The following is a 13,395-nucleotide window of genomic DNA, read 5'->3' as shown; positions in this document are numbered from 1 at the left end:
CAAGCCACAAGTCTTCGGAGCATGAAAAAGATGCAAGTGCAAATCGTCGTCGTCCACATCTACATGGCGACCACCATCACGTTCGTGATCAACATCGTCATGAAGGGAAAGTCACCTCCAAGCATCATGTGCACGACGACGACGAACGCCTTCGAGCTCAAGCGCGACAACGACACCATCATCAGGAAGATGCTCCACAAGCACAAATGCACAAGTCCCAACACACCAAGTCGAAGCTTCATGAGCATAAAAGAAGACCGCGAGACGACCACCACCAAGACGGCGCTACGGCTACATCAACCACTTCGGCATCTTCGCCAAGTGTTCTCAAGGCATCTTCACCTTTGGACGTACGACATCTTCGCCTACTTCCCACGAGTACGCCTACAATGACTTCATCAAGTCCAAGGCGACTACCTACGAGCGAGGGTGACACTTCCATCTTCGGAAGCCCCTCAAGGAAGATGGCCGAGCATGGGAAACTCCCTTCGGTCATGGAGATGAGCTATGAGGTGCCACATCATATGGACCTCCAACACCAAGACGGCGACAAGAAGGTCGAGCAAGGGCCATCCCCTTCGACCACGACTATGAGCGCGAACCTCTTCAACAACATGAAAACGGTGCCCACATTGGACTCCTCCTCCGAGTCAAGTTACGCGACCGCGCATGGAGACATTTGCACCAACATCTCTCCAACACTCACATATGAAGAAATGCCCCAAGTGCCATGTGAGGAGAGCCACCACCCCATGAGTGACATGAGTGACTCCACCATACATGACATTGAGAGCATTTCCTATGAGAGGATGAGTGTGACCACCACTAGCCCCACACATGAGAGCATGCCACGCATCCTATGTGAGGTTGAGCGCCATTTGAGTGACTCCACCAACCATATGAGTGAGAGCATCCTTGAGGGAGTGAGTGAGCCACAACACTTAGAGAGTGAGGTAGTTGACACGGCATATGAGGCCATTTCGCTTTCTAACAACTTAACCTCTACCTCTCTTGTGTTTTCTTCTTTGGTGCTAGGACCCATATATGATGACGCGCCGATTTGCGATGACTACGTCCACCCTTTGGACACGACGACGGCCATGGTGGATGATGATAAACCCCCCACATGGTTCCATCAAGATGAAGATGACAACGAATGGATCTTCAACACCTCACCTACAACACATGAGCGACGCTCCAAAGGTAACATAGGTGATGGTGCTTCTCTTGTCCCACTAGTGGACGCTCTTGACAATGATTGCTCCCATGATGTTGACCCACCTATTACCATGCTTCATGCTAGTGAGACTTCTTCATGCCTTGACTTACCTATTTATGATGAATATGATGATGAGCATGTTGAGTCGCCTAGTTGTGATGCTATGCTCCATAGGATATCATGTGAAAATTCTTTTGGTCACATCATGTTTGACAACCCACTGAACTTGTCATATGCTATGAGTGAGATCTCCCATATTGCTTCATTTCAATCTCAACATAGTAACTATGCATGCCCCATTAAGATCAATCCCATTTGCACTTATGGCATAGATGACGAGATGATGGTCATTGGCTTTTGCTTCTCTTGTGATGATATTGCCATGCTTCCTTTACATGATTTGTGCAATTCATCTACTATGTCATGCCATGATCACATTGTTTCGAATATGCATTGTTTTGGATGTTGTCAATATTCTCCATGTGATGTTGCTACTCATGCTCATGAGGAGACCCCCATAGTTTCCTCATACATATTAGGAGATCTTGATGCATTTCATACTTTGCATGATTCCCATGATTGCTTGCACCATATGCATTCCATGAATAACAATGCTCTAGATATTTCTCATGATGCATTACACAATTTGAGTCTCCATTATGTGATACATAATAACAAACCTATCATGATGGATGACATGTTTCTATATCACGCATCTCATTTATTTGAGCATTGGCTATTTTGTGCTAACCGACACATGCATGTGCGCATCATGATGGATGATGTGTACATATACCATGCACACACAATTTTTCCTTTGTGTTTGTTTTGTGTAGGTACTCTCATATACTCGTCAACCTCTCAATCCCAAGAGTTGACGAAACGAGCTCTTGAGAGCAACGATGACTTGGGATCCCGTGGACAATCCTTACCACCGTTCCCTTTGCGCAAGGACTACGCGCATCTCTTTTACTTGGCTCTCACACGGCTATGGGCTATTTACCACTTGTCACCTTATGCCCACACTATTGTGTTCACTTTGTGATGTAGGGTGGAACCCTATAGCGTCGATCTTTCATGTTTGGAGTGGATCCTATGGGGAATCACGAAGAACACGTGGAAGCACAAAGGGAAACATGGGGGGGGGAAACGAGAGGGAATCACTCAACCAATAAGGAATCGATCACACATGCGCTAGATCATCACACACATAAGGTAGCACATGGTTCAAGATCAACAAAGGGAAAGGATACAACGGAACCGTTCTTCTCCAAGAGGAGGCCTTGATGTTCTTCCCTAAAGAGGGGTCTTGAATCCTCTTGGGGATCTTCTCCGGAGAGGTCCTGATCTCCGAGGAGAAGTATCCAAGTGGATGAGCAAAGGCTCTCACACAAATATGAGCTAATCCAATGCTGAGTCTCAAAAGGAGGAGGGGAGTCCTATTTATAGGCTAGGGGGCGAAGGGGTACACAGGCTCAGCCCAACACGCGCACACAGGCGCTGGCCGGATGATCCGGTTCCGAAGTCGGATGATCCGGGCTGGTCCGGATGATCCGGGTGGAGGCCCGGATGATCCGGAGACTCGGCTGGTGATGAGGACATCAATACAATTGTTACACCCACAGCCCCTACTGCTATACATACTGGACCAATTACTAGAGCTCGTGCACGCCAACTAAATTACCAGGTACTTTCGTTTCTTGGTAATGATTCTAATGTTCATGAGAATATGATGCTGCCTAAATTGGATACATTTGTTTTGCTTACAAATGAAGGGCCTAGCTTGGAGAAGGATGAACATTGGAGCAAGAACAAGCATGGAGATGATGGCATGCGCAAGGGAAACAAGAACGGAGTTACAAGTGATGATTTCAGGACTTTGAAGCCACCATAATGGGTGCATGAAGCCTTGGACGAAATATACAAGATGCCACTTCATAAATTTCGTCCCGAGGCTATTTTAGGTGCTGCGTCACCTTATTATTGGGCCAGGCCCATGTAATTTCGAAATACATAAGTATATGCTATTTTTAGAGTCCGTATGTGTGGGGAAACAAGAGATAGGGTTGATTTCGGACCCCTCCACCAAGGGCCACGAAATTCCCCCCCTCTTCCTCCATATATACAGCCCTTAGGGCATCGTTTAGACTTTGGGTTTTGTTTAGATTAAAAGTTCGCCATAGCTGCAACTTCGCGTACTTCGTTTGTGTTCAACGACCAGACAAAGGCGTCACAGAACCCCACCTTGATCAATAAAGCTTTCATCTTATATTCGCAATATCCAGATTGCAATCTTAGTTTCTTGCTTGTTCTTCGTTTGCTCGCAGGAAACAGACCTTCGTGGTCAGGTTGATCGTGCTCCGGCGTGGTCAATAACCTCTCGGAGTTGGTTTAGCGATTGCTAAGGCGCGACGTCCTCGCACGTTCGTAGTCGGATCGTCAAAGTCGACTTCCACCAAAGCGAAATCCACCATCTCATCGAAAGACGGGACACCTTTGCCTCTATCACTGCACCTCTCAATGAGCTTACAAAGAAAGATGTGCCTTTTCTTTGGGGTACCGCACAGGAAGAAGCCTTCACGGTATTGAAAGATAAGTTGACACATGCTCCTTTACTCCAACTTCCTGATTTTAATAAGACTTTTGAGCTTGAATGTGATGCTAGTGGAATTGGATTAGGGGGTGTGTTATTACAAGATGGCAAACCTGTTGCATACTTTTCTGAAAAATTGAGTGGGCCTAGTCTGAATTATTCTACTTATGATAAAGAATTATATGCTCTTGTTCGGACTTTAGAAACATGGCAACATTATTTATGGCCCAAAGAATTTGTTATACATTCTGATCATGAATCATTGAAACATATTAAAAGTCAAGCTAAACTGAATCGTAGACATGCTAAATGGGTTGAATTCATTGAGACTTTCCCTTATGTCATTAAACACAAGAAGGGAAAAGAAAATGTTATTGCTGATGCTTTGTCTCGTCGCTATACTATGCTTTCACAACTTGACTTCAAAATATTTGGTTTGGAGACCATCAAAGATCAATATGTGCATGATGCTGATTTTAAAGATGTAATGCATAATTGTAAAGAAGGAAGAATGTGGAACAAGTTTGTTGTTAACGATGGATTTGTGTTTCGTGCTAACAAGCTATGCTGATGAGGACATCAATACAATTGTTACACCCACAGCCCCTGCTGCTATACATACTGGACCAATTACTAGAGCTCGTGCACGCCAACTAAATTACCAGGTACTTTCGTTTCTTGGTAATGATTCTAATGTTCATGAGAATAATATGCTGCCTAAATTGGATACATTTGTTTTGCTTACAAATGAAGGGCCTAGCTTGGAGAAGGATGAACATTGGAGCAAGAACAAGCATGGAGATGATGGCATGCGCAAGGGGAACAAGAACGGAGTTACAAGTGATGATTTCAGGACTTTGAAGCCACCATAATGGGTGCATGAAGCCTTGGACGAAATATACAAGATGCCACTTCATAAATTTCGTCCCGAGGCTATTTTAGGTGCTGCGTCACCTTATTATTGGGCCAGGCCCATGTAATTTCGAAATACATAAGTATAGGCTATTTTTAGAGTCCGTATGTGTGGGGAAACAAGAGATAGGGTTGATTTCGGTCCCCTCCACCAAGGGCCACGAAATTCCCCCCTCTTCCTCCATATATACAGCCCTTAGGGCATCGTTTAGACTTTGGGTTTTGTTTAGATTAAAAGTTCGCCATAGCTGCAACTTCGCGTACTTCGTTTGTGTTCAACGACCAGACAAAGGCGTCACAGAACCCCACCTTGATCAATAAAGCTTTCATCTTATATTCGCAATATCCAGATTGCAATCTTAGTTTCTTGCTTGTTCTTCGTTTGCTCGCAGGAAACAGACCCTCGTGGTCAGGTTGATCGTGCTCCGGCGTGGTCAATAACCTCTCGGAGTTGGTTTAGCGATTGCTAAGGCGCGACGTCCTAGCACGTTCGTAGTCGGATCGTCAAAGTCGACTTCCACCAAAGCGAAATCCACCATCTCATCGAAAGACGGGACACCTTTGCCTCTATCAAGTGGTATCAGATTTCCAGGTTGCTCGGTGAGATTTTACAGTTTTTCGTAGTTTAGATCGAGTCTGTTCTTCATACCTATAGTCCACGAAAAAGCCACAAAAAAAATTAGGGTTAGTTCATCATATCCGAACCAATCTGAGCCTTGCATAATCTTTTTAGGGTTTTGCTTTGTTGAATTTGCGGTTGCATCGTCGTGTCTAGTTGCTGGTCTTAGAGTCTAGTCTTTTAGAGTTTCGAGTTCTGGTCATAAGTTGTCACGCCGCCGCCGCACCATCATCATCGCCCCTGCCATCTACCACCACCGCACCGAATCCGTGTCCATATACCACCACCGATCCATATCCATATACTACCACCGCTACCACCACCGCTGCCATATACCACCACCATATATCCACCACCAATCCGAGTTCCTTGCTTATTAGGGTTGTTTTCGAGATCCATCTAGATTCCGATTCGTGTTTCCTTGCCGGAGTAGGTTTCGGGAAAAAAAAAACAGATGATGAGGACATCAATACAATTGTTACACCCACAGCCCCTGCTGCTATACATACTGGACCAATTACTAGAGCTCGTGCACGCCAACTAAATTACCAGGTACTTTCGTTTCTTGGTAATGATTCTAATGTTCATGAGAATATGATGCTGCCTAAATTGGATACATTTGTTGTGCTTACAAATGAAGGGCCTAGCTTGGAGAAGGATGAACATTGGAGCAAGAACAAGCATGGAGATGATGGCATGCGCAAGGGGAACAAGAACGGAGTTACAAGTGATGATTTCAGGACTTTGAAGCCACCATAATGGGTGCATGAAGCCTTGGACGAAATATACAAGATGCTACTTCATAAATTTCGTCCCGAGGCTATTTTAGGTGCTGCATCACCTTATTATTGGGCCAGGCCCATGTAATTTCGAAATACATAAGTATAGGCTATTTTTAGAGTCCGTATGTGTGGGGAAACAAGAGATAGGGTTGATTTCGGACCCCTCCACCAAGGGCCACGAAATTCCCCCCTCTTCCTCCATATATACAGCCCTTAGGGCATCGTTTAGACTTTGGGTTTTGTTTAGATTAAAAGTTCGCCATAGCTGCAACTTCGCGTACTTCGTTTGTGTTCAACGACCAGACAAAGGCGTCACAGAACCCCACCTTGATCAATAAAGCTTTCATCTTATATTCGCAATATCCAGATTGCAATCTTAGTTTCTTGCTTGTTCTTCGTTTGCTCGCAGGAAACAGACCCTCGTGGTCAGGTTGATCGTGCTCCGGCGTGGTCAATAACCTCTCGGAGTTGGTTTAGCGATTGCTAAGGCGCGACGTCCTCGCATGTTCGTAGTCGGATCGTCAAAGTCGACTTCCACCAAAGCGATATCCATCATCTCATCGAAAGACGGGACACCTCCGCCTCTATCAAGTGGTATCAGATTTCCAGGTTGCTCGGTGAGATTTTACAGTTTTTCGTAGTTTAGATCGAGTCTGTTCTTCATACCTACAGTCCACGAAAAAGCCACAAAAAACAATTAGGGTTAGTTCATCATATCCGAACCAATCTGAGCCTTTGCATAATCTTTTTAGGGTTTTGCTTTGTTGAATTTGCGGTTGCATCGTCGTGTCTAGTTGCTGGTCTTAGAGTCTAGTCTTTTAGAGTTTCGAGTTCTGGTCATAAGTTGTCACACCGCCGCCGCACCATCATCATCGCCCTGCCATCTACCACCACCGCTCCGTATCCGTATCCATATACCACCACCAATCTGTGTCCATATACCACCACCGATCCATATCCATATACTACCACCGCTACCACCACCGCTGCCATATACCACCACCATATATCTACCACCAATCCGAGTTCCTTGCTTATTTGGTTTGTTTCCGAGATCCATCTAGTTTCCGATTCGTGTTTCCTTGCCGGAGTAGGTTTCGAAAAAAAAAGAGTCGGGTAGCCTCGCTCCGTTTAGGCCCAAAATTTTTCGAAAACGCATTTTTTGAAAAAATTTCTGGCTATCCTGTTTTTAGGTGTTTCTGAGTGTTTTGAGACAGGTGCCATTATAGGAAGTTTTTTTTGACCCGTTTCCAGTTTTTGGGTCCGGGCAGTCGAAAAAAAAATATTTGGTCGAAAAAAAAAATTCGTGCCCATCCTGTCAGTTTGACCTAGGAAGAGTTTTGAGACACTCGCCATTATAGTGATTTTTTCGCAAAAAAAAAGCAGCGCAAAAAAAAAGAGCGAAAAAAAATTCAGAGTGTGCTTTTCCCTTGTTTACGTGTCGCGCCGTGATTTTGTTGGTGTTCTAGGCTCGCGTCTCTAGCACAGTCTAGCCTAGGACCAGCACAGTACCGTCGTTGAGCGTTTATTCAACTTTGCATCGCTGAATTGATTATTGCTGACCCTTTTTGCTACCATACTATAAGCCTTCCCAGCTCCACATACATCTACGTCGTGTGTTTGACTCTCCCTGGTAATCGCTCTATCCAAGCTTTGAGAGTTTTTGACTACAACGGTTGCCGATCACCGCCTGCTGCTGGGTAAGAACTGGTAAGAATTTGAGATTTGCTTGACGGATTTGTGATACACCACCACCACTTCTTAGTAGTCTGTAGGATCATATTCTTGTGTGTTTCTATTGCTGCTAACCATGCCAGGATCACAAGCCGACGAGATTGACTGGGAGAACTTATCGAACAAGGAGCTTCATGATAAGTTTCAGCAAATGATGACTGAACAGGTACAAGATGTGCTGAACAATTTTGAAGAGGCCATGGAGAAGATCACTGGCCTTGAGAAGACGTTCGAAACAAAGCTCGATAACAGATTTAATGAACTGCTTGCGCGTCTTCCACCACCGGCTGCACCTGTCGCACCTCTGCAACAACAACAACTACGCCCCCTTCCGAATTAGTATGGACGAGCACAGCGTGTTCCTATTGTGCCAGGACAAAATTCTGGTGCCGCTGTTACTGCTGTTGGTGCTTCTTTGGCTCTTGCTACTGCTCCTGCTGGTACCCAGGAGGATGATGAGTATGCGGGCGATTATGAGGATGAGGTTGATCAAAATCAGATCTACGAGCAGCCACCAGCACCACCACCAGCAGGTCGACCTCAGGTATATATTCGTAATGGTAGGCCTGCACTGATGAGGACATGACTACCTTGGATATGACCAAAAATATTGCATATATGCATATTTGTCAGGTGATTTCTAGTGCAAACTATTCAATAATCTATTTATGTTATCCAGAACAAAAATACTTCGCACACTTTTGTGTTTTGTCTAATTGCAGGTGTATGGGACATTTGTACAATCCACATATGAAGATAAGGAAGAAAGAGATGTTTATTCGCTGTCCAAAAAGTTCTCTCACGTCACTTTTGGCCCAAGAGAAGATAGAGTCCAAGTCTCTCACGTTCTGCGATGAGGACATCAATACAATTGTTACACCCACAGCCCCTGCTGCTATACATACTGGACCAATTACTAGAGCTCGTGCACGCCAACTAAATTACCAGGTACTTTCGTTTCTTGGTAATGATTCTAATGTTCATGAGAATATGATGCTGCCTAAATTGGATACATTTGTTTTGCTTACAAATGAAGGGCCTAGCTTGGAGAAGGATGAACATTGGAACAAGAACGGAGTTACAAGTGATGATTTCAGGACTTTGAAGCCACCATAATGTGTGCATGAAGCCTTGGACGAAATATACAAGATGCCACTTCATAAATTTCGTCCCGAGGCTATTTTAGGTGCTGCGTCACCTTATTATTGGGCCAGGCCCATGTAATTTCGAAATACATAAGTATAGGCTATTTTTAGAGTCCGTATGTGTGGGGAAACAAGAGATAGGGTTGATTTCGGACCCCTCCACCAAGGGCCACGAAATTCCCCCTCTCTTCCTCCATATATACAGCCCTTAGGGCGCCTTTTAGACTTTGGGTTTTGTTTAGATTAAAAGTTCGCCATAGCTGCAACTTCGCGTACTTCGTCTGTGTTCAACGACCAGACAAAGGCGTCACAGAACCCCACCTTGATCAATAAAGCTTTCATCTTATATTCGCAATATCCAGATTGCAATCTTAGTTTCTTGCTTGTTCTTCGTTTGCTCGCAGGAAACAGACCCTCGTGGTCAGGTTGATCGTGCTCCGGCGTGGTCAATAACCTCTCGGAGTTGGTTTAGCGATTGCTAAGGCGCGACGTCCTCGCACGTTCGTAGTCGGATCGTCAAAGTCGACTTCCACCAAAGCGATATCCATCATCTCATCGAAAGACGGGACACCTCCGCCTCTATCAGCTGGTGGAGGCGCAGGGCCGGATGTCCGGCTGGCGGTCCGGACGTCCGGGCAGGGTCCGGATGATCCGGGACGGGGTCCGGATGTTCCGGCTTCAGGGGGAAGGCTTTTGTAGTCTTCGGTCGAATTAGCCGGATCGTCCGGGCCGGGGTCCGGATCGTCCGGGCTCTGTCCGGATCGTCTGGGCCGCCGTCCGGATCGTCCGGCCACCCTGGTCCTTGGTGCTTTTTCCTCTCCGTCTTCATGCATGTCTTTCGCTTCCAGTTCTCCTTGCTTCCTAGCTTCTTCACGGTGAACTCCTTGGTACCTGAGTATGCATAGCGTTTCCGTTTGAGGTAGTAACCATGTCTCATGTGAATCGAAAGGGAATTGTGAGAGGAGTGATGTCACCTCGGTTTCAAGAGCTCTTGCACGTGCTCGAGTCATAGGTCCTTGAGGGGTTGGATGTGTTGTTGTAGAGTCCATGGGGATGATGGAAGGATGCTCCGCATCATATCCCCTCCCTTCGAAAGGATCCGACCTCGGATCTAGATCTTCATCACCATGGAAAGGCGAGAGGTCTTTGACGTTGAAGGTGTCGCTCATGTTGTACTTGTTGCTTGGTAGGTCGAGCTTGTAGGCGTTGTTGTTGTAGCGTGCTAACACCTTGAAGGGTCCATCGGCTCGAGGTAGTAGTTTGGACTTGCGTTCGTTGGGGAAACGTTCCTTGCGAAGGTGTAGCCACACGAGATCGCCTATGTTGAAGATCATGGGTTGCTTGTTGATGTTGACCTTGGTCGCTAGTCGTTGTACTTGGTGCTCGATGGTGTTTCTTGTATCTTCATGCCTCTTCTTGATGTAGCTTGCACGGGAACTTGCATCGAGATTGGTGCGCTCTTGTAGAGGAAGAGGTAGAATGTCCAATGGGGACAATGGGTTGAAACCGTAGACGACCTCGAAGGGGGACTTTCCGGTAGTCGTATGTCTTGCGCGGTTGTAGGCATACCCGACGATGGGTAGACACGCCTCCCACTCCTTGATGTTCTTCTTGATGAACACGCGAAGTAGAGTGGATAGTGTCCGGTTCGTCACCTCCGTTTGGCCGTCGGTTTGAGGCTGGTATGCGGATGAGAACAAGAGCTTGATTCCGAGCTTGGCGCATAGAGTCTTCCAAAAGTAACTCAAGAACTTGACGTCGCGGTCGGAGACGATTGTCTTTGGTACTCCATGGAGGCGCAAGATTTCCCTACAAAAGAGATTTGCAATATGTGAAGCATCGTCTACCTTGTTGCAAGGAATGAAATGTGCCATCTTAGAAAATCTATCCACAACAACAAAAACGGAATCCTTTCCATTTTGAGTTCTAGGCAAACCAAGTACAAAATCCATGCTAATGTCTTCCCATGGTTGATAGGGAATAGGAAGAGGCATGTAACGACCATGAGATTGAGCTTTAGACTTAGCTTTGCGACATGTAGAGCATCGGTTTGTGAAGCGTGATACGTCGCGGAACATCTTGGGCCAAAAGTAGTTCTTGGAGAGCGTGGCGAAAGTCTTGTCGCGTCCAAAGTGTCCCATGAGTCCACCTCCATGACCCTCTTGCAAAAGTAGCAAATGAAGAGAAGACTCGAGAATGCATAGTTTGTTAGCTCTCATAATATAACCATCCTTGATGTAGTAATGTTCCCAAGATGTACGTGTCAAACATTTAGCATAATGAGGTGCAAAAGATGGATCACTAGCATACAAGTCTTTTATGTGCTCAAAGCCAATGACATTCAACTCAAGTTTAGTCACGAGCATGCATATGCGAGAAAGTGCATCGGCAACTACTTTTTCCTTACCCTTAATGTACTTAATCACATATGGGAAAGATTCAATAAATTCACTCCATTTGGCATGACGCTTGTTCAATTTAGTTTGACCTTTTAAGTACTTAAGCGTTTCATGATCGGTATGGATGACAAATTCATGAGGTCTAAGATAATGTTCCCAAACATGTAGGACACGCACTAAAGCATACAATTCTTTGTCATATACGGGATAGTTAAGTTGAGCACCGGAGAGTTTTTCACTAAAATAAGCAATGGCTCGTTTTTCTTGCATCAAAACTCCGCCAATTCCGGTACCACTTGCATCACAATGAACCTCAAAAGTTTTGTCAAAATTGGGCAAAGCAAGAATCGGAGCATGAGTAAGCAAAGACTTGAGCTCATCAAAAGCGGTTGATTGCAAATTTCCCCAAACAAAAGGAGTATTCTTCTTGCTCAAAGCATGCAAAGGAGCGGCTATTGTGCTAAAGTTTTTCACAAATCGGCGATAAAATCCTGCAAGGCCAAGGAAACTACGCACTTGTTGCAAATTGGTTGGTTGGGGCCAAGTTGTAATTGCCTCAATTTTAGTTTCGTCAACATGAATACCTTTTGAAGAGACAACAAATCCCAAGAAACCACTTTGTCAACACCAAACGTGCATTTTTTCAAATTTGCATAAAGGCTTTCTGATGAGGACATCAATACAATTGTTACAACCACAGCCTCTGCTGCTATACATACTGGACCAATTACTAGAGCTCGTGCACGCCAACTAAATTACCAGGTACTTTTGTTTCTTGGTAATGATTCTAATGTTCATGAGAATATGATGCTGCCTAAATTGGATACATTTATTTTGCTTGCAAATGAAGGGCCTATGATAGAGGCGAGGGTCCCAATCTTTCGATGAGATGATAACTATCGATTTGGTGGAGACGACCTTGACGATCCGACTACAAACGTGCACGACGTTGCGCCTTAGCAATCGCTAAACCAATCTCCTGAGGTTACTGACGATGCCGGAAGCACGATCAGCCTGACCACGAAGGTCTATTCCTGCAAGCAATCGAAGAACGAGCAAGAATATGATAAATCAATCTGAATATTGCAAATATATATGAGGTATTGATAATGGTGGGGATCCGTAAGCGGTCTTGGTCTGGTCGTTGGACACAAACGAAGTACACGAAGTTGCAATGGCTAACTTTTAACTAAACAAATCCCAAGGGAAAAGCTACTAGATGGATCTACTTATATAGGAGCAAGGGGTGATGGCCTAGGAGGTGGGAGGACGTCCCAAGGCAGCCTAAAACGAACCCTAGGTCGTACAAGGCCAATGGGCCCAAGTGGAGGTGATGCAACACCTTTGGACTTGTTGTTTGACTCGGATTCTACTGCAACGTCTGATTGTTTCGTCGATATCTCAATGCTCCGGACGAATTTGAAGGTGAATCCAACTGGGCTGCAAAGAGCACGAAATCTAGAATCCAACAAAAAAGAATCACCCAATTCGGAGTCCGTATGAAAAAGTTGTTGGCGTTTTGAGTCAGGTATGTCTGTGCAGTCCGAATCTGAATCCAGAACGTGAGAGACTTGGACTCTATCTTCTCTTGGCCCAAAAGTGACGTGAAAGAACTTTTTGAATAGCACTTAAACATCTCTTTCTCCCTTATCTTCATATGTGAATTGTACAAATATCCCATACACCTGCAATTAGACAAAACACAAAAGTGTGTGAAGTATTTTTGTTCTGGATAACATAAATAGATTATTGAATAGTTTGCACTAGAAATCACCTGACAAATATGCATGTATGCAATATTTTTGGTCGTATCCAAGGTAGTCATGTCCTCATCATCCTCCCCTTTTTGAAAACAAAGCCGTCCTTGGCGTTGCTTAATCTGAAATGTGGCTAACAAAAGAGACAAGGTATACATGTTGTATATGTATATGTCATCCATTTTTACTTCCCTTGATTTTTGCACATATGACACATGTATAGATGAGTAACTTT

This window comes from Triticum aestivum, chromosome 1B (assembly GCF_018294505.1).
Source record: "Triticum aestivum cultivar Chinese Spring chromosome 1B, IWGSC CS RefSeq v2.1, whole genome shotgun sequence".
Taxonomy (NCBI): Eukaryota; Viridiplantae; Streptophyta; class Magnoliopsida; order Poales; family Poaceae; genus Triticum; species Triticum aestivum.
The sequence above is the reverse complement of the archived record's forward strand: the minus strand, read 5'-3'. Positions refer to the sequence as shown.